A 27756-nucleotide genomic window follows, 5' to 3' on the forward strand; every position below is an offset into this window, starting at 1 on the left:
CCAAAATAAACTTTCATTATTCAGATAGAGCATGTAATTTTAAAAAAAAATCCAATTTACTTTTATCACCAATTTTGCTTTGTTCTCTTGGTATTCTTAGTTGAAAGCTTAACCTAGGAGGTTCATATGCTAATTTCTTAGACCTTGAAGCCCACCTCTTTCAGATTGCATTTTAACAGTTTTTCACCACTAGAGGGTGTTAGTTCACATATTTCATATAGATAACACTGTGCTCGTGCACGTGAAGTTATCTGGGAGCAGGCACTGATTGGCTAGACTGCAAGTCTGTCAAAAGAACTGAAAAAAGGGGCAGTTTGCAGAGGCTTAGATACAAGATAATCACAGAGGTTAAAAGTATATTATTAAAACTGTGTTGGTTATGCAAAACTGGGAAATGGGTAATAAAGGGATTATCTATCTTTTAAAACAATAAAAATTCTGGTGTAGACTGTCCCTTTAAGGGATTTAATAAAGCTGAGGCTGAAAGCATTTTTAATGAAAATAAGCAACACCAACACAAGGGCTTATAATACCAAGATGAAGATTAGCAGCAGTACTAGTAAATTGCACTTTTTGTAAAGAAAGGGTGGTTGATTAATGCAATAAACTTCCATTAAAGGTAAAAAGAAAGAAGAATGTAAGACAATGCAAAGGGGTCACACATGTACATTTGATCATAGAAACAAGATGGAAAGTGTCTCAGAAATGTATCCTGTATCCAAATCATAAAAATGTACATTTTGACTTCTATATCCCTTTAATTGTTTACATCATGGGTGTGCAAACTAATTATTATTTGTCAGCTGCCTACTCCAAAATCAACCGAGATCATCTAAAGATTGTAAGGTAGGAAAAATACCTCACTGGTAACCTCCACTTGGATGAATGAGAGATCCACTGAAGCCCAACTTCCGGCATCGCACACTACAGCCGATGTCTCCAACAGACATAGATGCTATCAGGTGTTAAACAGCTAACTCCTCCCCTTCCTGCAATGACAATCCCTGGGTGGCCAGTTGTTAGCCTCGGTTTTATGTGATTATGAAACACGTCTCCTTGAAGGGTGTACAAAAAACACATAACATTACATTATTACACCTTCATTATTTCCAGTTCTGTCTACCTAAGGTTCCCTTTTTCATTATTTATATTCTCTTATCTCAGTTTAGCGTTCTAAATTATTTTCTTGGCCATATCCCATTATTTTACTTAAAAAATTGGGCTAAACCCAGATTTTACCTTATCTTTTTCTCACCACTATATAATTCACCAGACATGAATAAATAGGTCATAAATATTTCAAATAAGTACATGATATTAAAACAAATAGATTAGAAATGATTTGAACAAATATTCAGTAAGTAATATTTTATCACTTTCAGTACCTTGATTACAAATTGTATTCAGTCTGATTTCTAGTGCTGTTTTCCCTCTTCCGTTTCACATGCTGCCTCATTAGGCTCTCTTCTCTGTTACTGGTATACTATTCACTTTATGCTCCTTTTTGTGTATTTGTAATAGCTGTTTTTGCTGATTAAAACCATCATGCATTATTGTTAAGAACATGCCCATTAAAATGTTCTGAGTTTGCAGAAAGTGCTGACCTGCTCGTGTTATCTCTCTATATAGACAAATTGCAGTGCTTAGGTATTTAAATGTAAATTGTATTACAGCACGTAAAAGTATGATTAGCCTATCTTTGGTGTTGGTATAATCTAAATATATTGAAGACACAGGCCTCTATTTATGACAGGTCTTGCGGACCTTATCCGACAGTGCGGATCAGGTCCGCAAGATCTCGCTGAATGTGGAGAGCAATACGCTGTCCGTATTCAGCATTGCAACGCCGCCCCCTGCTGACTCGCGGCCAATCAGCCACCAGCAGGGAGGTGTCAATCAACCCGATCGTATTCGATCGGGTTGAATTGCAGCGATTCTTGTCCGCCTGCTCAGAGCAGGCGGACAGGGTTATGGAGCAGCGGTTTTTAGACCGCTGCTTCATAACTGCTGTTTCTGGCGAGTCTGAAGACTCGCCAGAAACACGGGCCATCAAGCTCCATTTGGAGCTTGATAGATAGGCCACAGAAACAAGTATTTTGCTTTACTTTATTGCTCAAACTGCAGCCATTAATGGCAAAAACACGCAGATAACAATAAAGTTATAACAAGTTAATAAAAAAACATTTGCATGACAACAGAGAAAACCATATTAACCAATGAGGAGAGTGAGGGAGATATCACCAGATGCAAATGACCAATGGGAGAAAACCTCTGAGGTATATCGGTTACAAACATAGTACTCCTTTCTTCTTTCTGGTTCGCTGTGAAAAAAATGGAACAAAGTGTCCAAAGAAGGATCAAGGAAAAATAAACTGCAGAAAACTAAAATCCTCAATCACAGGTTTCAAATTCCAAACATGTGGAAAGTTGGAGAAAAGAAAAAAAGATCTTAGTGATGAGAAACCATTGAGTAGAATTGCAGATGTATCCAACAATGATGTAAAACAATGCGAAAACTAAAATTTCTTCTATAAGATACGACGAGTCCACGGATTCATCCTTTACTTGTGGGATATTATCCTCCTGCTAACAGGAAGTGGCAAAGAGCACCACAGCAGAGCTGTCTATATAGCTCCTCCTTTGACTCCACCCCCAGTCATTCTCTTTGCCTACTCTAAGTAATAGGAAGGGTAAAGTGAAAGAGGTGATAAAATGTTAGTTTTTATTTTCTTCAAGCAAGACTTTTTTTTATTTTAAATGGTACCGGTGAGTGCTATTTTTTCCCAGGCAGCAGATGGATGAAGACTTCTGCCTGGAGACTGATGATCTTAGCAGTTGTTACTAAGATCCAGAGTAGTTCCCACAGAATGGCTGAGGAGTACTTAAGAAACATCAGTGTGAGGAACGTTTTTCATGCTACAAGCATTGAGGTATGTTCAGTCATTTTTTTCTGGAGAGACTGTGTTATTTCAGAATTGGCTGACAGTATACCCATGAGGGAAAGGGTAAGCAGTAATCTTAATGTAAGAGAGGAGTATTACTGGACCTGTATGTTGGGCTATAAAAAATGGTTGACACTGATAATATGATGTTTGTGGGCAAACGTTTCTATGTTGGGAGTTAAAGATAACGTTTTTTGTGGCAAACGTTTTGACTTTATTTAACAATGGAGGGTACACATGGCTTCACTTAGATGGGTATTTGAACCCACATGGCTAGGTTTTAGACCGCTCTGGTGCGGTTATTGTTAAGGCTGTGAGACATCGAGTGAGATGGGCGGGGCCTATTTTCACGCCTCAGTTGCGCAGTTGTTTTTTCCAGGCAAGTAGCAAGCTCCAACTCCGGTGGGCCTTTCAGGACAGTTTGGGCCTAATCGAAGGGTTAGTCCGATTTTGCAGACCTCTGAGGGCAGGTAGGCGCCACAGCAGGGCTGTGGCGAGGTGCAGGGGGTGTTTTTGTTTAACTATAACGTTTTTAGTACAACGTTTTTTTTTCATAAGTGTTAAGTATTCCTTTCCTTGTGGGGCAGGCTTAGCTGACAAGTTGGGATACATTTATCATAAAATTGTGATAATTTTTTTTTTTTTTTTTTTTAAATAAATATTTTTATTGAGGCAATAAAAGAAGTCAGAGTACAATCACGGTATAAAGGACAATATCTCAGACAATAGTACATGACAGTAATTCCTTATTTCAAACATAAATACACTGAACAGTAATGGGAACATGGTATTGACCTTAGTGATGCCTCATTTGTTTTGTTAAATAACAGAGCATGCAAACGTCAACAATGCAAAGTAGATCCACTCACGGGATCTGGAAACTGGTACTTATCAGGAGACATAGTTCTCGAACTCAAAGATTCTCAATATGGGTCATATAAGACAGAAATCAAATGCTACATGGATGTAATCGTCCATGATATACAGAATGAAAATTCTTAAACTTTAAAGCGTGAAACATCTAATGAACATTTCGTGGTAATGGGGGGTGGAAAACCCAAAGAACTGCTGTTGGGAGGTGGGGCACGAGGGAGGGGAAAGAAAGGGAGAGAGGGAGTGAGAGAGAAAAAAAAAAAAAAAAAAGGGGGGATGGGGAGGTTCCAGAAGGGTTGGAGGAGTGGTCGGGCCACCAACATTTTGGTTCAGTCTTAGGGACTACGCATCCACCCGGCCTCCCGTCAAACTACTGATATTGCTCGCCCTCCTATACTCCTCCCATACCAACCAGATAGAACAGTAGAAATCATAGCGACCTTCGACCCTCAGCGCATATTCTTCCATTTTTTGAATGTAATCTAGGGACTCTAGGACTGGGGTCAGCGTGACAAGGGTATGTTTCGCCCACTGTCTGGCTATAACAAGTTTTGCCGTCAGGAGGATAATAACACCTAGTAGTCGGGATGATTTTGGGAGGTTCTGCAGTCCGAGATGAAAGAGCGCCATATCTCCAGTGAGATTATCAGTGAGACCCAACCTCTGGAGTAGTTCCACTACCTGGGTCCAAAAGTGTCTCAATCTGGGGCATTCCCACCAGATGTGTAGGTGTGTACCGCGCACATAGGATTTTAAGATATAATTCAAACAAATTAGAGCATCAAACCACTGCATTGACATCCTGGAGAGCACGCTGCCACTTCCCATCTGGAGCCACCACCCCTAAGTCCCGCTCCCAATCCTCTGTAGACTGAGTTTTTATGAAATGAGGGGAGTTAAGGAGAGTTCTGTAATGGAACGACAGGGAGCCTCGCAAAGGTCTGCCCGTCAACCATCTCCTCTCCCATTTGGTGAGAACTCGCATGTTCGATTTCTGAAATCCCCAAAATAGAAGGAGTGAAACCAGGCGAAGGTATTTGAACTGTAACACTCTAGGGAAATTGTCCGTCGGATAAGTGTGGGGCGGGATGGCTAAGACGTCTCCTCTATATAGATCCAACAGTAGTCTGATCTCTAAGGCCTCCCATTTCTTGGGGTGGGAGTCAGGGAGGCAATACAGCAAAGCCTTAATAGAGTGTATTGGGGAGGGGTGCGGGGCAACCGAGTCGAGAGACCTCAGCTCCCTCCAGAGTTTCAGGCAGGTCTTGATTATGTGGCAATGTATTCCGCTCAGCACCTCTGCATTGTCCGGGATCCAAATAAGATCGACCAAGTCTATTCCAGTGGGCAGCGATCCCTGCTCTATTTGGAACCACCCAGAGGAGCAGTCCCTCACCCCCCAAGCAGCTATATGCGAGAGCATAGCAGCTTTGTAGTATAATGTGATATTTGGCATAGATATGCCTCCACACCTTTTTGGTTTTTGTAATTGGGTCAATGGTAGCCTTACGTGGTGCCCCTTCCATACGTATTTCGTAAAGACAGACTGAAAGTGGTTGAGGAGATATGCCGGGACAGGAACCGGGAGGCACCTAAAGAAATAAATCAGCTTTGGGAGTAGGAGCATCTTCACAGCCGCGACCCTGCCCGTCCATGAGACCTCTGAGACCTTCCAGCTAGTAACCGTCTGCTGAAACTCTCTGAGAAGGGACCCATAATTTGCGGTCACTATTCGTTTGGGGTCATGAGAGAGCATCACCCCCAAGTGCTTTAGTCCTTCAATGGACCATTTGAATGGGTAAGATCCTCTCAGGGTCTCCAGTGTGGTTTCGGGTAAGCCAATAGCGTAGGCCTCAGTCTTAGTATAGTTGAGTTTATAATATGTCAGGTTAGCAAACTCGGCCAATATTTTGAATAGTTCAGGGAGCGACTCTTCCGGGTCTGCTAGGAATATCGTCAAGTCATCTGCAAATAGCGCTAGGACTTGCGGGATATCGTGTAGCACTAAGGGTTGGATAGAGGGGGTCGCCCGGAGCCTGGCCGCCAGAGGCTCCATCATCAGGGCAAAAAGAAGTGGCGACAGAGGACACCCCTGTCTCGTGCCATTCTTGATCTTAAAAGCTCTAGATACAAACCCCAATGCTCTCACTCTAGCAGATGGGCTCGAGTACAGGGCCATTACTGCTGTGATGAAAGCGGAAGGAAACCCGAAAGAACGTAAGACCTCGATCATGTACTCCCACCGGACCCTGTCGAATGCTTTCTCAGCATCTAACGACAGGGTAACCAGTGGGATTCCGAGTGCGGCTGTCTCAAAAAAGATATTCAGTAGACGTCTGGTGTTGTCTGAGCCCTGCCGTCCCGGGGTGAATCCCACCTGATCTGGGTGGATCAAGACCGGAAGGATTTTATTTAGCCTCGAGGCCAGAATTTTTGTGTATAATTTTACATCGCCATTTATGAGAGATATTGGGCGGTAACTCTCACAGAACTCAGGGTTCTTCCCGGGTTTGGGTATAGTTATAATTGATGCCTCCAAGAAATCTTGAGGGAACCTACCAGCGACCATGGCCTCACCAATAATTTTATCGTTTTAAAGCAGTTTTGGAAAAATTGTATGCTTTTCTTCTCTTAAAGGCGCAGTACCGTTTTTTCAGATTGTTATTTTTTTCACAAAATAAAGTGTTTTCAAGTCTGTTTGTGGTCATTACTAGCCTGTTTTAACATGTCTGACATTGAGGAAAGCCAATGTTCTATGTGTTTAGAAGCCATTGTGGAACCCCCACTTCAAATGTGTCCCTCATGTACTGAAAGGGCCTTACATTGCAAAGAACATATTTTAGCTGATAAAAGTATGTCTCAGGATGATTCTCAGTCAGAAGAGAATCAGGTTATGCCATCTACTTCTCCCCAAGTGTCACAACCTTTAACGCCCGCCCAAGCGACGCCAAGTACTTTTAGTGCGTCTAATTCTTTCACCCTGCAAGATATGGCTGCAGTTATGTCTACTACCCTTACAGAGGTATTATCTAAACTGCCTGGTTTACAGGGTAAGCGCAGTAGGTCTGGTATTGGAGTAAATGCTGAGCCCTCTGATGCTTTATTGGCCATCTCCGATGTACCCTAACAGTGTTCTGATTTGGGGGTGGGGGAATTGCTGTCTGAGGGAGAGCTTTCTGATTCAGGAAAGATGTCCCCTCAAACAGACTCAGATATGACGGCCTTTAAGTTTAAGCTGGAACACCTCCGCTTGTTACTCAGGGAGGTTTTAGCGACTCTGGATGATTGTGACCCTATTGTCATCCCGCCAGAGAAACTGTGTAAAATGGATAAATATCTAGAGGTCCCTACTTACACTAATGTTCTTCCAGTCCCTAGAAGAATTTCGGACATTGTTACTAAGGAGTGGGATAGACCAGGCATTCTGTTCTCTCCCCCTCCTACTTTTAAGAAAATGTTTCCCTTATCTGACACCATTCGGGATTCGGGGCAGACGGTCCCTAAGGTGGAGGGAGCTATTTCTACCCTGGCTAAGCGGTAGCGGTATTGAGGACAGTTGTGCTTTCAAAGATCCTATGGATAAAAAATTAGAAGGGCTTCTAAAGAAGTTGTTTATTCATCAGGGTTTTCTTCTGCAACCTATAGCGTGCATTGTTCCAGTAACTACTGCAGCAGCTTTTTGGTTTGAGGCTCTAGAGGAGACCCCATTAGATGATATGTTGGATAGAATTAAGGCTCTCAAGCTAGCAAATTCTTTTATTACAGATGCCGCTTTCCAAATGGCTAAATTAGCGGCTAAGAATGCAGGCTTTGCCATTTTAGCGCTTAGAGTGTTATGGCTTAAGTCATGGTCTGCTGATGTGTCATCTAAATCCAAGCTTTTAGCTATTCCCTTTAAGGGTAAGACCCTATTCGGACATGAACTAAAGGAGATAATTTCTGACATTACTGGAGGTAAAGGTCATGCCCTTCCTCAGGACAAGACGATTAAAATGAGGACAAAACAGAATAATTTTCGTTCCTTTCGAAACTTTAAAGGCGGTCCTCTACTTCCTCATCCACCTCCAAGCAGGAGGGGAACTTTGCTCAATCCAAGTCAGTCTGGAGACCTAACCAGACCTGGAATAAAGGTAAACAGGCCAAGAAGCCCGCTGCTGCTACCAAGACAGCATGAAGGGGCAGCCCCCGATCCAGAACCGGATCTAGTAGGGGGCAGACTTTCTCTCTTTGCTCAGGCTTGGGCAAGAGACGTTCAGGATTCCTGGGCATTAGAAATTGTTGTCACTTCCGGCTGGAGGAGGGGCAGGCAGGTAGCTGCAGGTAGTTACTGCTGCGGCTCTGCACCTCTGATTGGAGATACTCTACACCTGCCAGCCATTTTGCAGCACCCTTGGCTTCAACAAGCCTGGGTAATTGGGCTAGCATTTCAGCGGTCCCGCAAATGGAAGTCTGCTTACATAGCCGAATGTGCCTGTTGGCTAAGGCACAATATCCCAGCTGATACCTGTATCCCCCAGCATCACCTGTTGTCACCGGCTGTTACTGACGACCAGTAGCTGGCTCTAGTTGAAAGTAGAAAGGTGATGTGAGGACGTGATTCCCTCTGGCTGTGGAAGATGCCAAAGAAACAGAAGCTGGTATAAGGCAGAGAGAATTGTTACTGGAGCCCCGCTGGGCTGCAATTTCTCCACTCACCCCCTGGTGTGTAAGAACTCATGCCACAGTGGTGGGAATCACTGCGGTAGGTTGCCGGGTGTTGGAGCTTGGTGAGCCGTTACCTGTATTCCTCAGCATGACCTTCCGTTACTGACGTCCAGCAGCCGGCTTTACTTGGAGCGGTGAGGTGGTGTGAGGACGCGATTTCCTTTTGCTGTGGACGGGACCAAAGAGTCAGGAGGTGGTATAAGGTGGAGAAATTTGTTACTAACGCCCAGTCAAGTTGTAATTTCTCAGCGCACCCCCCGGTGTGTAAGAGCCTAGCCGCTGCGGTGAGAATCACTGCTGGTGGTTGCTGGGTGTCGGAACTTGTCAGAGACCTAAAAGCCGATCACTATAGGAAAGGTGAGCTGCAATTGTTTGTTTGGCTGAGTCGGGACTTGTGTGGCCCCCCTACCTCTCGCCGGTACCTGCTAGCGTGGTTGAAGTGTTTTTTGAGGTCAAGTGGTCAGGACTACAGAGGATCGCCCCTAGTTGCAGGAAATTTTGCCAACGTTGCTGGGCGGCTAGGTCTGATACACGGGTTTGTGAGGGTAAGCCGTGCAAATTAACGATTTGGTGCGGATAAGGAGGCTTGTGTTTGTTGTACTACGCTCCCCATTTTTGGAGTTGGATATTTTCTCTGGGAGCAGACGCTAAGGGCAGGAAGCCTTGGGTCTGATAGCCTGACAGCTCCAAACCAACGACCAATTCAATGCGCTAATGGACTCTGGGTGGTCTGAAATATAACGCCAGAGTGCTGCTGCAGCATTACAAATCTGTGATCTCTGGTAACTTTTCCTTATTTGCCTACTACAGACTAAGTACCGCCATATAATAACCCCTGAAAGGTGCAGGGTCTGTTTATAATATAACATTCTGGGGACAAGAACTGGTTGGCTCGTTACTACTTAGATGGGCCTGTCCCAATAACAAAGGACTTTACCACTATAAATTAATCCTAACAGATTATCCTTAACCTGTTATTGCTCATATGTTCCTATTTGATTGTCCTGGTACAATTTGCCTTTGGGTTGGCTGTTAATGCCTTGTTGTTTTTTATAAGTTGCAAAAGTTTAACTAATATACATATAATTTTCATATTTCCTGCTGGGAATTCTGTTATAGTAATTGAGAGCTAAAAGGATCCTTAAATAACTGTGCAGGGGCTTAAAAATAACACTGGTATACTCTGACTTATACTGAATTCCTAAATGTTGTTTACTTTAACTATCCCTAGTCCCCACACCAAAAATTATTCTACCCCCTGGTAATTAATGCATCTGCAGCTTTATTATAAGCACGGGATTGGTGACTAGTGATTCTTATGCAAAAATTGCTCTATCAATATCTAGATTAATGTATCGTTAGGAAGCTTGACTAAATCCGGCCCTAATCAGATATCCTTTGTTTGTCTGTATTTGAACATCTCTGTATACTTTGTATTGGGGCAGGACTGCAAATGTGTTGCCGTCTTGATATAAGTTGCAATAGTTTTGTTAGTATCAATATTATTTGTATCTTGCTAGCTGGAAATTTGTTTTGGGAACTAAAAACTACAGTGTAATACTTTTAATTACTTTGTATATCCAAAACTTCTGGGCCTTAATCATATCTAGTCTACACTCCAAAGTCATATTTTTTCTGTGGTAATTAATACTTGTAACTATACTACAGACTCGGGAGTGGTGACTAGCGATTTTCATTTAGAAATTGCCCTATTGGTATTCAGATTAATGTAATATTATGGTATATAGGCTGAATATAAATTGACTTATATGCCTACATTAGTTTTTAAATGTACTCACATCAATATTTAGAGTATTAGGATTTGTACTATTGCTGCATATCTTTTCGGTATTCTTCTATACAAGTTGGTTTGGGAACCTGTATCTCTAAATTCGATTAGATAGTTAACTACATCAGGTGCTTGGGAGGAGTTTTTAAAAAGAGAGGAAGAAGGAAGAAGAAGGGAAAAGAAAAAAGAAAGAGAAAAGGAAAGAAAAGAAAAAAAAAACTGTTGATTCCTTATCACTATTATGTTTTTTTGGATTGTTCAAAGTGGTTAAATATTCATGTTAGTTTAATCTTGCCTTTTTTTTTTAATGCAATAGATATACGCAGTAAGGTCTGTTGATATTATTTTACTTATTCACTATTTTAGGTGGTACTTTTGTGTATTACGGAATATAATATCTGTTACACCTGGGTCATATACATATATATTTAGATATATTTCAGCACTTTTTGGTACATGGATAGATATTTGCTCAATAAGAGCTCTTCCCCAAAAATGCCCCCCAAGCATAAAGATAAAAAAAGGGAATACCAAGAACCCTGATTCAAGTATGGAGGTTCCCCCAGACAAAGGAAGTGCTAGCCCTTTAAATCTCAATATGGCAGATTTTGCAGCTGAGGTTGCAAAAATTCTGTCACCGCAATTTGAATCTATTAAACTGGAGATCCGACAAGAGATCTCCCCTTAACAACAGAAGTAAGACAGTTCACTACGAGGTTAGATGAGGTGGAGAATAGAATATCTGATCTAGAAGATCAATATAATATACATGAGCCTCTAATAGCATCCCATACTAAATCTTGAGGACCGCTCAAGACGTAATAACTTAAAAATGATTGGGCTACCTGAATCTTCTAACTTTCAAGATTTTATGTTTTTTGTTACCAGCACCCTTCCCCAAGTATTACATATACCAACACCTGAGACCCCCTTTTTAGTTGAGTGCGCTCATAGAATTGGTTACCGCAGAGAAAATCAGGAGAATGCGAAACCAAGACCCATTATATTTAAGTTTGTTCATTTTCAGGATAAATTACTATTCCTTAAATACTATCGGAAAATGAAGTCTCTAACACTTGGTATGCACAAATTGTTAATATTTCAAGACTTCTTCGCTGAAACCTTAAGCAAAAGAAGGGAAATGTCCCCTTACTATGGGCGATTACTGAAGGCTAAGTATGAAATCAAATTGATTTACCCTGCTAAATTGATTGTATTAAAAGATGGCACCTCATGTATCTTAAATAATCCTACAGAAGCTGAAATGTTTTGCAGGGAAGTGGGCGCAGAGTAGATCGTAATATGTAATTGAATCATAATAGTATTTATGAGAGTATTGACTGGATATCTAATGCACTATTGTGTGTTTTTTTTATGTGTTTTTTTTTTTCTCTTCTCCTCTCCCTCTCCACCTCTCTCTTTCCTGCCCCGCCCCTTTTCAATGGTATCACGGCAGATTATTTACTCCTCTTTCTTTTTGGAGACTCTATATTTTTCCTATTAGAACCCCAATAGTGAGATGAATTTGGGCCTTAATGTAATGTCCTGGAACGTTGGGGGAATAACCTACCCAATTAAAATGGAAATCAATAATAAAATATCTTGGGAAATTTAAACCTGATATTGTTCTACTGCAAGAACTTCATCTTAAAGCCCCAGAAATTATTAAATTAAAAACTAACTGGGTGGGGGAGGTTATTGCCACCTCACAGGATTCTAGGAAAAGGGGGGCAGCGATTTTACTGAATAAAAAGCTAATATATCATATTGTGAGTAAACAATTGGACCCAAACGGACGATTCCTAATCGTTGAAATCAATCTATCAATCTATCAATAAAATCAAATATATCATATGTAATATTTATGGCCCCAATTTAGTTGATCGTGAATTTTGGGATAATTTGGCAGTGAAACTACATGGATATTATATATAGGTCTTAATTTAATAATTGCTGGTGATTTTAACTTATTAGCGGATCCTATTTTAGATAATTCTAATAGATGTATTGTCAAGTCTAGAGATAGGAAAGTTCGTATTTTCCAAAAATTCTGTCTTCAATTAGGGATTATTGACATTTGGTGGGTTCAGAATCCTGATTTACGTGCATATATACTTGTTTGTCCAATGCACATCAATCGTTATCCAGAATTTACTATTTCTGTATTTCAGACTCTATGTTGAAGTGGAATTGGGAGGCCAAATTTGAAGACATTATAATATCTGACCATTCTGCCATATCATTACACTGTAAGTCTACTATGATGGCTGTTAATAATAATAATAAGAATATATTTTTTCCTAAACATCTTAGTAACAACATCCATTTCCAAAATTGGTTAAGTAACAAATGGTTCGAATTTTATAATAATAATGCTAATTATCTTGGGAAGGTAGAAGTGTTCTGGGAAGCGGCCAAAGCCGTTATTCGTGGGAAGATAAAATCATACATGATCCAGCAGAAGAAAAAATTCAGCCGCATTGAAGTGCAGCTAGCTATTTATGTTAAAAACACGTATAGAGCCTATTTGGATAACCCCGTTAAAAGTAAATGGGATATATATATGAAGGCAAAAACAAAGCGAGACATTCATTTAGAACAAAAAAGTACACATGAAGCATTCAGATTGAAAACTCTATATGGTGGATTTGTTGGCAGATCAGCCAAATACCTTTCCAGAATTACTAAACCTAGCTCAAGAAACGTTATTCCGGCTATCAAAGTAGGTTCAAAGAGAGTTACCAATCAGTTAAATATTGAAAAAGCTTTCCAGGAATTCTTTCAGGACCTCTATACGGCAGAACCTTACAATCTGAACCATCAAAGGGAATTTTGGGGCAGGATTCAAGTCCCTAAACTATCTCCAGAAATAATTTCGGCTATTAATTCCCCTATTACAGATGAAGATATTGCTTATGCTATTAAAAAGGCTAAATTAAACAAAGCTCCTGGACCGGATGCCCTTCCATTAGAATTTTACTGTATCTTACAAACACAGATCACCCCAACACTAAAGAAATTATACAATTATTATTTCCGTGAAAGTTCAGAATGTTCACCTTATTTTGCGGCAGCAAACATCTCATTAATTTTAAAGAAGGACAAAGATCCCGAATGTCCCAGTTCTTATAGACCTATTTCGGTTCTTAATACCGACTATAAACTATTAGCCGCCATTTTAGCTGAACGTTTAAAATCACAAATTGGGGATATAATACATGAAAAACAATCGGGGGTTCATGCCAGGGCGGAACCCGGCCAGGAATATACGGAAACTTTTGCTATTATGGGAATATAGCTGGAATAATCGTAAGGATCGTAGATCCCCTGTAATATCTGATGAAGCTATACTAACGGTCGACGCCAAGAAGGCTTTTGACCGGATAAGTTGGGACCACATGTTTTTCTCGTTGGCACAATTCTGTCTGGTTGGGAATTGTTATAATTGTATTCGTGCTATATATAGCAGGCCTTCTTCCCATTATTATTAATGGTATGACCTCCCCACGATTTATATTGCAAAGAGGAACCCGGCAAGGATTCCAGCTATCACCACTGTTATTTAACATTTGCTTAGAACCTCTAGCTATATTGCTCCGTCAGGAGTTAGATGGTATATCAGTGGCAGACGAGAAATTGGTACTACTTCTATATGCCGACAATTTACTATTATTTTTATCTAACTTCCAAGTCTCATTGCCAAAATTACAGAACATAATTAAACAATTTGGTGTACTCTCGGGGTATAAGATTAATATACTCAAATCAGAATTGATGTGGTTATATAACAGCTCGACTGCTGGAATGAAACAACCTTTCTCTGTAGTTACTCAAATCACTTATTTAGGGCTTAGCATATCTATAGATCCGAATGAATGGTACAGCCTGAACTATATTCATTGTTTGGAATCGTGTAAGATTACGTTACCTATCTCTCTGACAGCGTGCACTGTCTTAATTAAGACTATCCTATTCCCTAAGATATTTTATATTTTCCAAAACATGCCGCTTCCCATCCAGAAGGCAGATGTCCATAAGTACGATAAAGCCTGCTCTAGATTTCTTTGGAAGGGCAATAGACCCACCAATAGCGATACATCGATTTATGAATTCTAAAATGTCTGCTGGTCTAGCGCTCCCGAATTTACTAAGTTATAACCTAGTAGCCTTAGCAAGATATGCCATAGATTGGATAACAGAGAAAGAGCAGATTACATCTACTCTATGGGAATCTAAATTGATATTTCCATTTAGCTTAAAGGCTATCTTACACTGCCCATTAACAGCCCTACCTTCAAATATTTTTGCTGTTAACATGTTTAAGAATGTTATAACGGCTTGGCAGAAGGTATGTACAGAGGTAGGTACCCCATACATATCACGCTTTCTCCCTATCTGTGGTAATCCTGATTTTGGCCCAGGACTTTCAAATATAATTTTTAAATCATGGGCCTCGAAAGGATTATGTTGGATTCATCAGTTACTAGGGTCAGATGGCCTCCTGGTATCTTATGCAGAATTGGTCAATAGATTTAGTCTCTCTTCCCGGGAATTCTATGCTTATCTCCAAGTAAGACATTATACATATGAATTGATACATCATTATGGATCTGATTATAATCTTGGTGAACTACAAAATAGAATAAATAGCTATGTCGCTGGTAATTATACAATTGCGCCATTATATTTATTACTAAACCAAAAAACATCACGCTTACAGGTGGATGGTATTTTGGCAAAATGGTCAAATACATTTTCTGATATTAATGATCAGACTATAATTGATAGCTTTAAAATAACGGCACAAGCTTGGGTTCCAACATCTTGGCGGGAATCTCAGATAAAGATCTGTTTTATGAGTTATCTTACGCCAGCTATTTTGTCAAATTGGTATAAAACAGCTGCGCCCTGTCCTAGATGTAGATCTACCTCTGCAGATTTAATGCACTGTTTTTGGTAATGTCCTAAAATTGCTCAGTTCTGGTAAAAAAATATATACTGGATGAATAATGTATTACATTTAAATTTTTATCCCAAACCATGTGAAAACATTTTTCTAGTGAAGTCCCATGGAACGGCGAAAAATCTGAAGCTTATAAATACCATCATTCTAATGGCTAGGAATCTTATTCTTAAGAGATGGAAAGCCAGGACACCTCCCAAGGTCTCCCACTTAAAAAAAGCCCTGATTTCACAATTTATGGAGGAACAAATTAATATATCATATCCTCAGGAAGAGTACTTACCTCTGTTCTTTAAGAAATGGGAAACTTTTATATTTTCATTACCGTTTACATCACAAAAAAGCTTGATGAAACCTTTGCTTAATTCAACTTTCGTACAGATTAATATATATACTGGGCATTTTCCTCAAGGTTGGTTAGAGGATAGTGTAGAGGAATTTTGATCACAAAAAAAAAAGCTTGATGAAATCTTTGCTTAATTCAACCTTCGTACAGACTAATATATACAATGGGCATTTCTCTCAAGGTTGGCTAGAGGATAGTGTAGAGGAATTTTGAGATATGGGGGGGGCAGGCAGGGGGTGTGGGAGAGGTTGAAGTGAGTGTTTTTTATATAATTTTGTTGTTGTTTTTGTTTCCGTTGTTATTGTTGATGTTGCTGTTGGTTTGTTTTGTTTTGTTTTGTTATGTTTCATGTTGTTTCTTTTTTTGTATCTATTTTATCCCAAATCGGAATAGGCAGATATAGAAGATATAGTTTTTGCTGTTTTAATTTGGCGGCATAAATGGTGCGTAGGATGGAGAGGTTAATAACATTAGGTAGTATATGTCGGTTAGATCTGATGTCAATGTCAGTCACATTTAGCTTTACAGATCTATAATTGCTATTTTTTATTGTACTTTAGCAGTGTCACTTATATTGTGTTAATAATGATTAGGTTTTAAATGATGGTGTATTACAAAGTGGTTAATGGTATTTTCTTTATATTTCTCTTTATATGAGAGAATGTGGTTAATTAATAAGGGATTGTATATTTGGTTATTTCACCTTTTTTATTAAGATAAGATACACAATTATGTTTTATCAAGATAAGATACACAACTATATTGGAAAAAAGAAAATTTTTTCACCTTAATTAACTTGGAATTATCCTTGTTATTTGTAATGGTATACATTTAAAGTTCACAGTGTATGTTGGGTTCAAGTTCAACTTTCTCTTTTTTCTTTCTTTTTTACGGAAAATAGCAATGTAATAAATTCTGGCTTTTATTATATAATTGTATTATTATCTAATAATGTATTGATATTGATCATTTTATCTCTGATTAAAAATTGAATTTTATGATGTTTTTCTATGCTTTGCGGTCAGATTTATATTTCTTCTGTATCTGTATTTTTGTGTTTTTCAATAAAAATATTTATAAAAAAAAAAAAAAAAAGAAAGAAATTGTGACCCAGGGGTATCGTCTAGAATTCAAACATTCTCTCCCAAGGGGGAGATTTTATCTTTCACGTTTGTCTGTAAAGCAGACAAAAAAAGAGGCATTCTTACGCTGTGTAGAAGACCTATATACCATGGGTGTAATCTGCCCGGTTACAAAAGTAGAACAAGGGCAGGGGTTTTACTCCAATCTGTTCGTGGTTCCCAAAAAAGAGGGAACCTTCAGACTGATTTTAGATCTCAAAACTCTAAACAAATTTCTCAGAGTCCCATCGTTCAAGATGGAGACTATACGAATTTTACCAATGATCCAGGAGGGTCAATATATGACCACTGTGGATTTGAAGGATGCGTATCTTCACATTCCTATCCACAAAGATCATCACCAGTTCCTCAAGTTCGCCTTCCTGGACAAACATTACCAGTTTGTGGCCCTTCCTTTCGGGTTGGTCACAATTCCCAGAATTTTCACAAAGGTGCTAGGGTCCCTTCTGGTGGTTCTAAGGCCGCGGGGCATAGCAGTGGTGCCCTATCTGGATGATATTTTGATTCAGGCGTCAACTTACCATCTAGCCAAATCTAGGACATCGTGTTGGCTTTTCTAAGAACTCACGGGTGGAAGGTGAACATAAAAAAGAGTTCACTTGTTCCTCTGACAAGAGTTCCATTCCTAGGAACTCTGATAGACTCGGTAGACATGAAGATTTTTCTGACGGAGGTCAGAAAATCAAAGATATTAACCACTTGCCGAGCACTTCATTCCATTCCTCGGTCAACAGTGGCTCAGTGTATGGAGGTAATTGGACTAATGGTAGCGGTAATGGACATAGTCCCGTTTGCTCGCTTACATCTCAGACCACTGCAGCTGTGCATGCTCAGACAGTGGAATGGGGATTATGCAGATTTATCTCTGCGGATAAATCTGGATCTAGAGACCAGAGACTCTCTACTTTGGTGGTTGTCACAGGATCATCTGTCCCAGGGAATGTGCTTCCGCAGGCCAGCATGGGTCATAGTGATGACGGATGCCAGCCTCTTGGGCTGGGGTGCAGTCTGGTATTTCCTGAAGGCTCAGAGTGTGTGGACTCAGGAGGAGTCCTTACTACCAATAAATATTCTGGAACTGAGAGTGATATTCAACGCGCTTCAAGCGTGGCCTCAGCTGGCTTCAGCCAAATTCATAAGATTTCAGTCGGACAATATCACGACTGTAGCATATATCAATCATCAAGGGGGAAAAAAGAGTTCTCTAGTGATGATAGAGGTTTCCAAAATAATTCAATGGGCAGAGACTCACTCTTGTCATCTATCAGCAATATATATCCCAGGAGTGGAGAACTGGGAAGCGGATTTTCTAAGTCATCAGACTTTTCATCTGGGGGAGTGGGAACTCCATCCGGAGGTGTTTGCAAAATTGATTCATCAATGGGGCACACCGGAATTGGATCTGATGGCATCTCATCAGAATGCCAAACTTCCTTGTTACGGGTCCAGATCAAGGGATCCTCACGCAGTACTGATAGATGCTCTAGCAGTACCGTGGTCGTTCAACCTGGCTTATGTGTTTCCTCCTTTTCCTCTTCTACCTCGTCTGATTGCAAGAATCAAACAGGAGAGGGCTTCGGTAATTTTGATAGCACCTGCGTGGCCAAGCAGGACTTGGTATGCAGACCTGGTGGAAATGTCATCTCTGCCATCGTAAAACTGCCACTGAGACAGGACCTTCTCATTCAGGGTCCATTCCAACATCCAAATCTAGTTTCTCTGCAGCTGACTGCCTGGAGATTGAACGCTTGATTCTATCGGTCATTGATACCTTGGTTCAGGCTCGGAAGCCTGTCACTAGGAAAATTTATCATAAGATATGGCGTAAATTGGTGCGAATCCAAAGGCTACTCATGGAGTAAGATCAGGATTCCTAGGATTTTGTCCTTTCTCCAAGAAGGATTGGAGAAGGGGTTATCTGCTAGTTCCTTAAAGGGACAGATTTCTGCTTTGTCAATCTTACTACACAAGCGTCTGGCAGATGTCCCAGACGTTCAGTCGTTTTGTCAGGCTTTGGTTAGAATTAAGCCTGTGTTTAAACCTGTTGCTCCGCCACGGAGTTTGAATTTAGTTCTTAATGTTCTTCAAGGGGTTCCGTTTGAACCCATGCATTCCATAGATATTAAACTTCTATCTTGGAAAGTTCTGTTTTTAGTTGCTATCTCTTCAGCTCGAAGAGTTTCTGAGCTATCTGCGTTACAATGCGACTCGCCTTATCTTATATTCCATTCTGATAAGGTGGTTTTGCGTACTAAACCTGGATTCCTTCCTAAGGTTGTTTCTAATAAGAATATTAATCAGGAAATTGTTGTTCCTTCTCTGTGTCCTAACCCTTCTTCTAAGAAGGAGTGTCTGCTACATAACTTGGACGTGGTTCGTGCCTTGAAGTTTTACTTGCAAGCGACCAAGGATTTCCATCAAACATCTTCTCTGTTTGTTGTCTATTCTGGAAAGCGTAGAGGTCAAAAAGCTACGGCTACCTCTCTTTCTTTTTGGCTGAAAAGCATCATCCGTTTGGCATACGAGACTGCTGGACAGCAGCATCCTGAAAGAATTACAGCTCATTCTACTAGAGCAGTGGCTTCAACATGGGCTTTTAAAAACGATGCTTCTGTTGAACAGATTTGTAAGGCTGCGACTTGGTCTTCCCTTCATACCTTTTCCAAAGTCTTCCTCCTATCCGGCAAGAAGAGGACATCCAGACCGGCAAACATCTTCATCCAAGCGGCATCTTCTATCTTCTTCCATCCAGCGCGGAGTGGGACCATCTTGAAGCAGCCGACGCGGATCCATCCTCTTCTTCCGACGACTCCCGACGAATGAAGATTCCTTTAAGGGACGTCATCCAAGATGGCGTCCCTCGAATTCCGATTGGCTGATAGGATTCTATCAGCCAATCGGAATTAAGGTAGGAAAAATCTGATTGGCTGATTGAATCCGTGTCGGCTAGCTTGAAGATGGACCCGCTCCGCTCAGGTTGGATGAAGATAGAAGATGCCACCTGGATGAAGACTTCTGCCCGTTTGGAGGTCCTCTTCTGCCCGGATTGGATGAAGATTCTTAGTGTTAGGTTTTTTTAAGGGGTGTTTGGGTTAGATTAGGGGTATGTGGGTGGTGGTTTGTAATGTTGGGGGGGTATTGTATGTTTATTTAAATGCAAAAGAGCTGTTTTCTTTGGGGCATGCCCCGCAAAAGGCCCTTTTAAGGGCTGGTAAGGTAAAAGAGCTTTACAATTTTTATTTTAGAATAGGGTAGGGCATTTTTTTTATTTTGGGGTGCTTTGTTATTTTTTTAGGGGGCTTAGAGTAGGTGTAATTAGTTTAAAATTCTTGTAATCTTTTTTTATTTTTTGTAATTTAGTGTTTGTTTGTTTTTGTAATTTAGTGTTTGTTTGTTTTTGTAATTTAGTTTATTTGATTTAATTGTAGATAATTGTAGATAGTTTATTTAATAAATTTATTGATAGTGTAGTGTTAGGTTTAATTGTAACTTAGGTTAGGATTTATTTTACAGGTAATTTTGTAATTATTTTAACTAGGTAGCTATTAAATAGTTATTAAATATTTAATAGCTATTGTACCTGGTTAAAATAAATACAAAGTTGCCTGTAAAATAAATATTAATCCTAAAATAGCTACAATATAATTTAATATTAGTTATATTGTAGCTATATTAGGGTTTATTTTACAGGTAAGTATTTAGATTTAAATAGGATTAATTTATTTAATAAGAATTATTTTATTTCGTTAGAATAAAATTATATTTAACTTAGGGGGGTGTTAGGGTTAGAGTTAGACTTAGCTTTAGGGGTTAATACATTTATTATAGTAGCGGTGAGGTCCGTTCGGCAGATTAGGGGTTAATAATTGTAGGTAGGTGCCAGCGACGTTGGGGGCGGCAGATTAGGGGTTAATAAATATAATATAGGGGTCGGCGGTGTTAGGGGCAGCAGATTAGGGGTACATAGGGATAACGTAGGTTGTGGCGGTGTACGGAGCGGCAGATTAGGGGTTAAAAATAATATGCAGGGGTCAGCGATAGCGGGAGCGGAAGATTAGAGGTTAATAAGTGTAAGGTTAGGAGTGTTTAGACTCGGGGTACATGTTAGGGTGTTAGGTGCAGACTTAGGAAGTGTTTCCCCATAGGAAACAATGGGGCTGCGTTAGGAGCTGAACCCTGCTTTTTTGCAGGTGTTAGGTTTTTTTCCAGCTCAAACTGTCCCATTGTTTCCTATGGGGGAATCGTGCACGAGCACGTTTTTTAAGCTGGCCGCGTCCGTAAGCACCGCTGGTATTGAGAGTTGCAGTGGCGGTAAATATGCCTGTAGTCCTGTACGCTCCCTTTTTGGAGCCTAACGCAGCCCTTCTGAGAACTCTCAATACCAGCGTTGTTTAAAAGGTGCGGGGGAAAAAAAGCACGCGTAGCTAACGCACCCCTTTGGCCGCAGAACTCTATATCTAGGCGTAAGTATCTCTTTAACAAGGAATACCATGGGAACAAAGCAAAACTGATAATAGAAGTAAAATGGAAATTTAAAAAAAATTGTATGCTCTGTGTGAATCACAAAAACAGAATTTATGCTTACCTGATAAATTACTTTCTCCAACGGTGTGTCCGGTCCACGGCGTCATCCTTACTTGTGGGATATTCTCTTCCCCAACAGGAAATGGCAAAGAGTCCCAGCAAAGCTGGCCATATAGTCCCTCCTAGGCTCCGCCCACCCCAGTCATTCGACCGACGGACAGGAGGAAATATATATAGGAGAAACCATATGGTACCGTGGTGACTGTAGTTAGAGAAAATAATTCATCAGACCTGATTAAAAAACCAGGGCGGGCCGTGGACCGGACACACCGTTGGAGAAAGTAATTTATCAGGTAAGAATAAATTCTGTTTTCTCCAACATTGGTGTGTCCGGTCCACGGCGTCATCCTTACTTGTGGGAACCAATACCAAAGCTTTAGGACACGGATGAAGGGAGGGAGCAAATCAGGTTACCTAAACGGAAGGCACCACAGCTTGCAAAACCTTTCTCCCAAAAATAGCCTCCGAAGAAGCAAAAGTATCAAATTTGTAAAACTTGGCAAAAGTGTGCAGTGAAGACCAAGTCACTGCCTTACATATCTGGTCAACAGAAGCCTCGTTCTTGAAGGCCCATGTGGAAGCCACAGCCCTAGTGGAGTGAGCTGTGATTCTTTCAGGAGGTTGCCGTCCGGCAGTCTCATAAGCCAATCTGATAATACTTTTAAGCCAAAAGGAAAGAGAGGTAGAAGTCGCTTTTTGACCTCTCCTTTTACCAGAATAAACAACAAACAAGGAAGATGTTTGTCTGAAATCTTTAGTAGCCTCTAAATAGAACTTTAGAGCACGGACAACGTCCAAATTGTGTAACAAACGTTCCTTCTTTGAAACTGGATTCGGACACAAAGAAGGTACAACTATCTCCTGGTTAATATTCTTGTTAGAAACAACTTTAGGAAGAAAACCAGGCTTAGTACGCAAAACCACCTTATCTGCATGGAACACCAGATAGGGCGGAGAACACTGCAGAGCAGATAACTCTGAAACTCTTCTAGCAGAAGAAATTGCAACTAAAAACAAAACTTTCCAAGATAGTAACTTAATATCTATGGAATGTAAAGGTTCAAACGGAACCCCTTGAAGAACTGAAAGAACTAGATTTAGACTCCAGGGAGGAGTCAAAGGTCTGTAAACAGGCTTGATCCTAACCAGAGCCTGAACAAAAGCTTGAACATCTGGCACAGCTGCCAGTCTTTTGTGTAGTAAGACAGATAAAGCAGAGATCTGTCCCTTTAGAGAACTTGCAGATAATCCTTTCTCCAAACCTTCTTGTAGAAAGGAGAGAATCTTAGGAATTTTTATTTTATTCCATGGGAATCCTTTGGATTCACACCAACAGATATATTTTTTCCATATTTTATGGTAAATTTTTCTAGTTACAGGTTTTCTGGCCTGAACCAGAGTATTTATAACAGAATCTAAAAACCCACTCTTTGATAGAATCAAGCGTTCAATCTCAAAGCCGTCAGTTGGAGGGAGACCATATTTGGATGTTCGAATGGACCCTGAACAAGAAGGTCCTGTCTCAAAGGTAGCTTCCATGGTGGAGCCGATGACATATTCACCAGGTCTGCATACCAAGTCCTGCGTGGCCACGCAGGAGCTATCAAGATCACTGAGGCCCTCTCCTGATTGATCCTGGCTACCAGCCTGGGAATGAGAGGAAACGGTGGGAATACATAAGCTAGGTTGAAGGTCCAAGGTGCTACTAGTGCATCTACTAGAGTCGCCTTGGGATCCCTGGATCTGGACCCGTAGCAAGGAACCTTGAAGTTCTGACGAGACGCCATCAGATCCATGTCTGGAATGCCCCATAATTGAGTTATTTGGGCAAAGATTTCCGGATGGAGTTCCCACTCCCCCGGATGGAATGTCTGACGACTCAGAAAATCCGCTTCCCAATTTTCCACTCCTGGGATGTGGATCGCAGACAAGTGGCAGGAGTGATCCTCCGCCCATTGAATTATTTTGGTCACTTCTTTCATCGCCAGGGAACTCTTTGTTCCCCCCTGATGATTGATATATGCAACGGTCGTCATGTTGTCTGATTGGAACCTTATGAATTTGGCCTTTGCTAATTGAGGCCAAGCTCTGAGAGCATTGAATATCGCTCTCAGTTCCAGAATGTTTATCGGGAGAAGAGACTCTTCCCGAGACCATAGACCCTGAGCTTTCAGGGATTCCCAGACCGCGCCCCAGCCCACTAGACTGGCGTCGGTCGTGACAATGACCCACTCTGGCCTGCGGAAACTCATTCCCTGGGACAGATGGTCCAGGGTCAGCCACCAACGGAGTGAATCTCTGGTCTTTTGATCTACTTGAATCATTAGAGACAAGTCTGTATAATCCCCATTCCACTGTTTGAGCATGCACAGTTGTAATGGTCTTAGATGAATTCGTGCAAAAGGAACTATGTCCATTGTTGCAACCATCAATCCTACTACTTCCATGCACTGCGCTATGGAAGGACGAGGAACAGAATGAAGCACTAGACAAGAGCTTAGAAGTTTTGATTTTCTGACCTCTGTCAGAAAAATCCTCATTTCTAAGGAATCTATTATTGTTCCCAAGAAGGGAACTCTTGTTGACGGGGACAGAGAACTTTTTTCTTTGTTCACCTTCCATCCGTGAGATCTGAGAAAGGCTAGAACGATGTCCGTATGAGCCTTTGCTTTTGACAGGGACGACGCTTGTATTAGAATGTCGTCCAAGTAAGGTACTACTGCAATGCCCCTTGGTCTTAGAACCGCTAGAAGGGACCCTAGCACCTTTGTGAAAATCCTTGGAGCAGTGGCTAATCCGAATGGGAGGGCCACAAACTGGTAATGCTTGTCCAGAAAAGCGAACCTTAGGAACTGATGATGTTCTTTGTGGATAGGAATATGTAGGTACGCATCCTTTAGATCCACGGTAGTCATAAATTGACTTTCCTGGATGGTGGGTAGAATCATTCGAATAGTTTCCATTTTGAACGATGGTACCCTGAGAAATTTGTTTAGGATCTTCAAATCCAAAATTGGTCTGAACGTTCCCTCTTTTTTGGGAACTACGAACAGATTGGAATAAAATCCCATTCCTTGTTCCTTTATTGGAACTGGGTGTATCACTCCCATCTTTAACAGGTCTTCTGCACAATGTAAGAATGCCTGTCTCTTTATTTGGTTTGAGGATAAGTGAGACTTGTGGAACCTTCCCCTTGGGGGTAGTTCCTTGAATTCCAGGAGATAACCATGAGAAACTATTTCTAGCGCCCAAGGATCCTGAACATCTCTTGCCCAAGCCTGAGCAAAGAGAGAGAGTCTGCCCCCCACTAGATCCGTTCCCGGATCGGGGGCTACTCCTTCATGCTGTTTTGTTAGCAGTGACAGGCTTCTTGGCCTGCTTACCCTTGTTCCAGCCTTGCATTGGTTTCCAGGCTGGTTTGGGTTGTGAGGCATTACCCTCTTGCTTAGAGGATGCAGAATTAGAGGCTGGTCCGTTTCTGCAAAAGGGACGAAAATTAGGCTTATTTTTAGCCTTAAAAGACCTATCCTGTGGAAGGGCGTGGCCCTTTCCCCCAGTGATGTCTGAAATAATCTCTTTCAATTCTGGTCCAAATAAAGTTTTACCTTTGAAAGGGATGTTAAGCAATTTTGTCTTGGATGACACATCCGCTGACCAAGACTTTAGCCAAAGCGCTCTGCGCGCCACGATAGCAAACCCTGAAATTTTTCGCCGCTAATCTAGCTAATTGCAAAGCGGCATCTAAAATAAAAGAGTTAGCCAATTTAAGTGCGTGAACTCTGTCCATAACCTCCTCATATGGAGTTTCTCTACTGAGCGACTTTTCTAGTTCCTCGAACCAGAACCACGCTGCTGTAGTGACAGGAACAATGCATGAAATTGGTTGTAGAAGGTAGCCTTGCTGTACAAAAATCTTCTTAAGCAAACCTTCCAATTTTTTATCCATAGGATCTTTGAAAGCACAACTATCTTCGATAGGAATAGTAGTGCGTTTGTTTAGAGTAGAAACTGCCCCCTCGACCTTGGGGACTGTCTGCCATAAGTCCTTTCTGGGGTCGACCATAGGAAATAATTTCTTAAATATAGGGGGGGGAACAAAAGGTTTTCCCACTCCTTATTTACTATGTCCGCCACCCGCTTGGGTATAGGAAAAGCGTCGGGGGGCACCGGAACCTCTAGGAACCTGTCCATCTTGCATAATTTCTCTGGAATGACCAAGTTGTCACAATCATCCAGAGTAGATAACACCTCCTTAAGCAGTGCGCGGAGATGTTCTAATTTAAATTTAAATGTCACAACATCAGATTCAGCTTGATGAGAAATTTTTCCTGAATCTGAGATTTCTCCATCAGACAAAACCTCCCTCATGGCCCCTTCAGATTGGTGTGAGGGTATGACAGAACAAATATCATCAGCGCCCTCTTGCTCTTCAGTGTTTAAAACAGAGCAATCGCGCTTTCTCTGATAAGTAGGCATTTTGGATAAAAGATTTGCTATGGAGTTATCCATTACAGCCGTTAATTGTTGCATGGTAATAAGTATTGGCGCACTAGATGTACTAGGGGCCTCCTGCATGGGCAAAACTGGTGTAGACACAGTAGGAGATGATGTAGTATCATGTTTACTCCCCTCATTTGAGGAATCATCTTGGGCAATATCATTATCTGTGGCAGTACTGTCCTTACTTTGTTTGGACGCTATGGCACAATTATCACATAAATTTAAATGGGGAGACACATTGGCTTTCATACATATAGAACATAGCTTATCTGAAGGTACAGACATGTTAAACAGGCTTAAACTTGTCAACAAAGCACAAAAAACGTTTTAAAATAAAACCGTTACTGTCTCTTTAAATTTCAAACAGAAAACACTTTATTACTGAATATGTGAAAAAGTATGAAGGAATCATTCAAAAATTACCAAAATTTCACCACAGTGTCTTAAAGCCTTAAAAGTATTGCACACCAAATTTCAGAGCTTTAACCCTTAAAATAACGGAACCGGAGCCGTTTTTAAATTTAACCCCTATACAGTCCCAGCTATAGTCTTTGCTGAGACCCAACCAAGCCCAGAGGGGAATACGATACCAAATGACGCCTTCTAGAAGCTTTTTCAGTGATTTTTAGATCCTCACACATGCATCTGCATGCCCTGCTCTCAAAAAACAACTGCGCATTAATGGCGCGAAAATGAGGCTCAGTCTATAACTAGAAAGGCCCCCTGACTGAAAAAGGTGTCTAACACAGTGCCTGCCATTTTATAAGCGTTCCCCAAGATTATAAATGCCATTGTTAGCCTAAATCTGAATAATATGCCCAAATAAAGCAATCGATTTAGCCCATAAAAATGTCTACCAGTCTTTTAGCCCATATTAAGCCCTTTATTCTGTTTGTTTGACTAAGAAAATGGCTTACCGGTCCCCATGAGGGGAAATGACAGCCTTCCAGCATTACACAGTCTTGTTAGAAATATGGCTAGTCATACCTTAAGCAGAAAAGTCTGCTAACTGTTTCCCCCAACTGAAGTTACTTCATCTCAACAGTCCTATGTGGAAACAGCAATCGATTTTAATTAATGTCTGCTAAAATCATCTTCCTCTTACAAACAGAAATCTTCATCCTTTTCTGTTTCAGAGTAAATAGTACATACCAGCACTATTTTAAAATAACAAACACTTGATAGAAGAATAAAAACTACATTTAAACACCAAAAAACTCTTAACCATCTCCGTGGAGATGTTGCCTGTGCAACGGCAAAGAGAATGACGGGGGTGGGCGGAGCCTAGGAGGGACTATATAGCCAGCTTTGCTGGGACTCTTTGCCATTTCCTGTTGGGGAAGAGAATATCCCACAAGTAAGGATGACGCCGTGGACCGGACACACCAATGTTGGAGAAAGAAATTGTTTGGGTTTCATATCTCTTTAACTACAGTTGAGCAGCAGAAGAAAGAGAATGATCTTATGCCTCAGAAGTTTTCTCCCATTGGTCATTAGCATCTGGTGACATCTCCTTACTCTTCTCATTGGTTAATGTCATTTTATCTGTTGTCATGCAAATGATTTTTTATTTACTTGTTTTAACTTTATTGTTATTGATGTGTTCTTGCTGTTAATGGCTGCAGTTTCAGCAATAAAGAAAGTAAAGCAGAATAGGAGTCTCTGGTCTTGTAATCAAATTGATAATTGGGAACACAATAAATGTACAATGTCCCTTTAATGACCACCCATCCATCATTTTCCTTTCCAAGATAGCAATATGTGTGTCCTCTGGAATGCTTGTTCTGTTTAATATAATTGATTACTGCTTCATTATCTCTCTCAGCTTATTGGCTGCCTCATAAACCTGGCTTCATCAGATAGGGTTTCTATTTGACACTTTTGTATTTCCTTCATGGCTGAGACTTTTCATA

This window comes from Bombina bombina, chromosome 1, assembly GCF_027579735.1.
Source record: "Bombina bombina isolate aBomBom1 chromosome 1, aBomBom1.pri, whole genome shotgun sequence".
NCBI classification, from domain to species: Eukaryota; Metazoa; Chordata; class Amphibia; order Anura; family Bombinatoridae; genus Bombina; species Bombina bombina.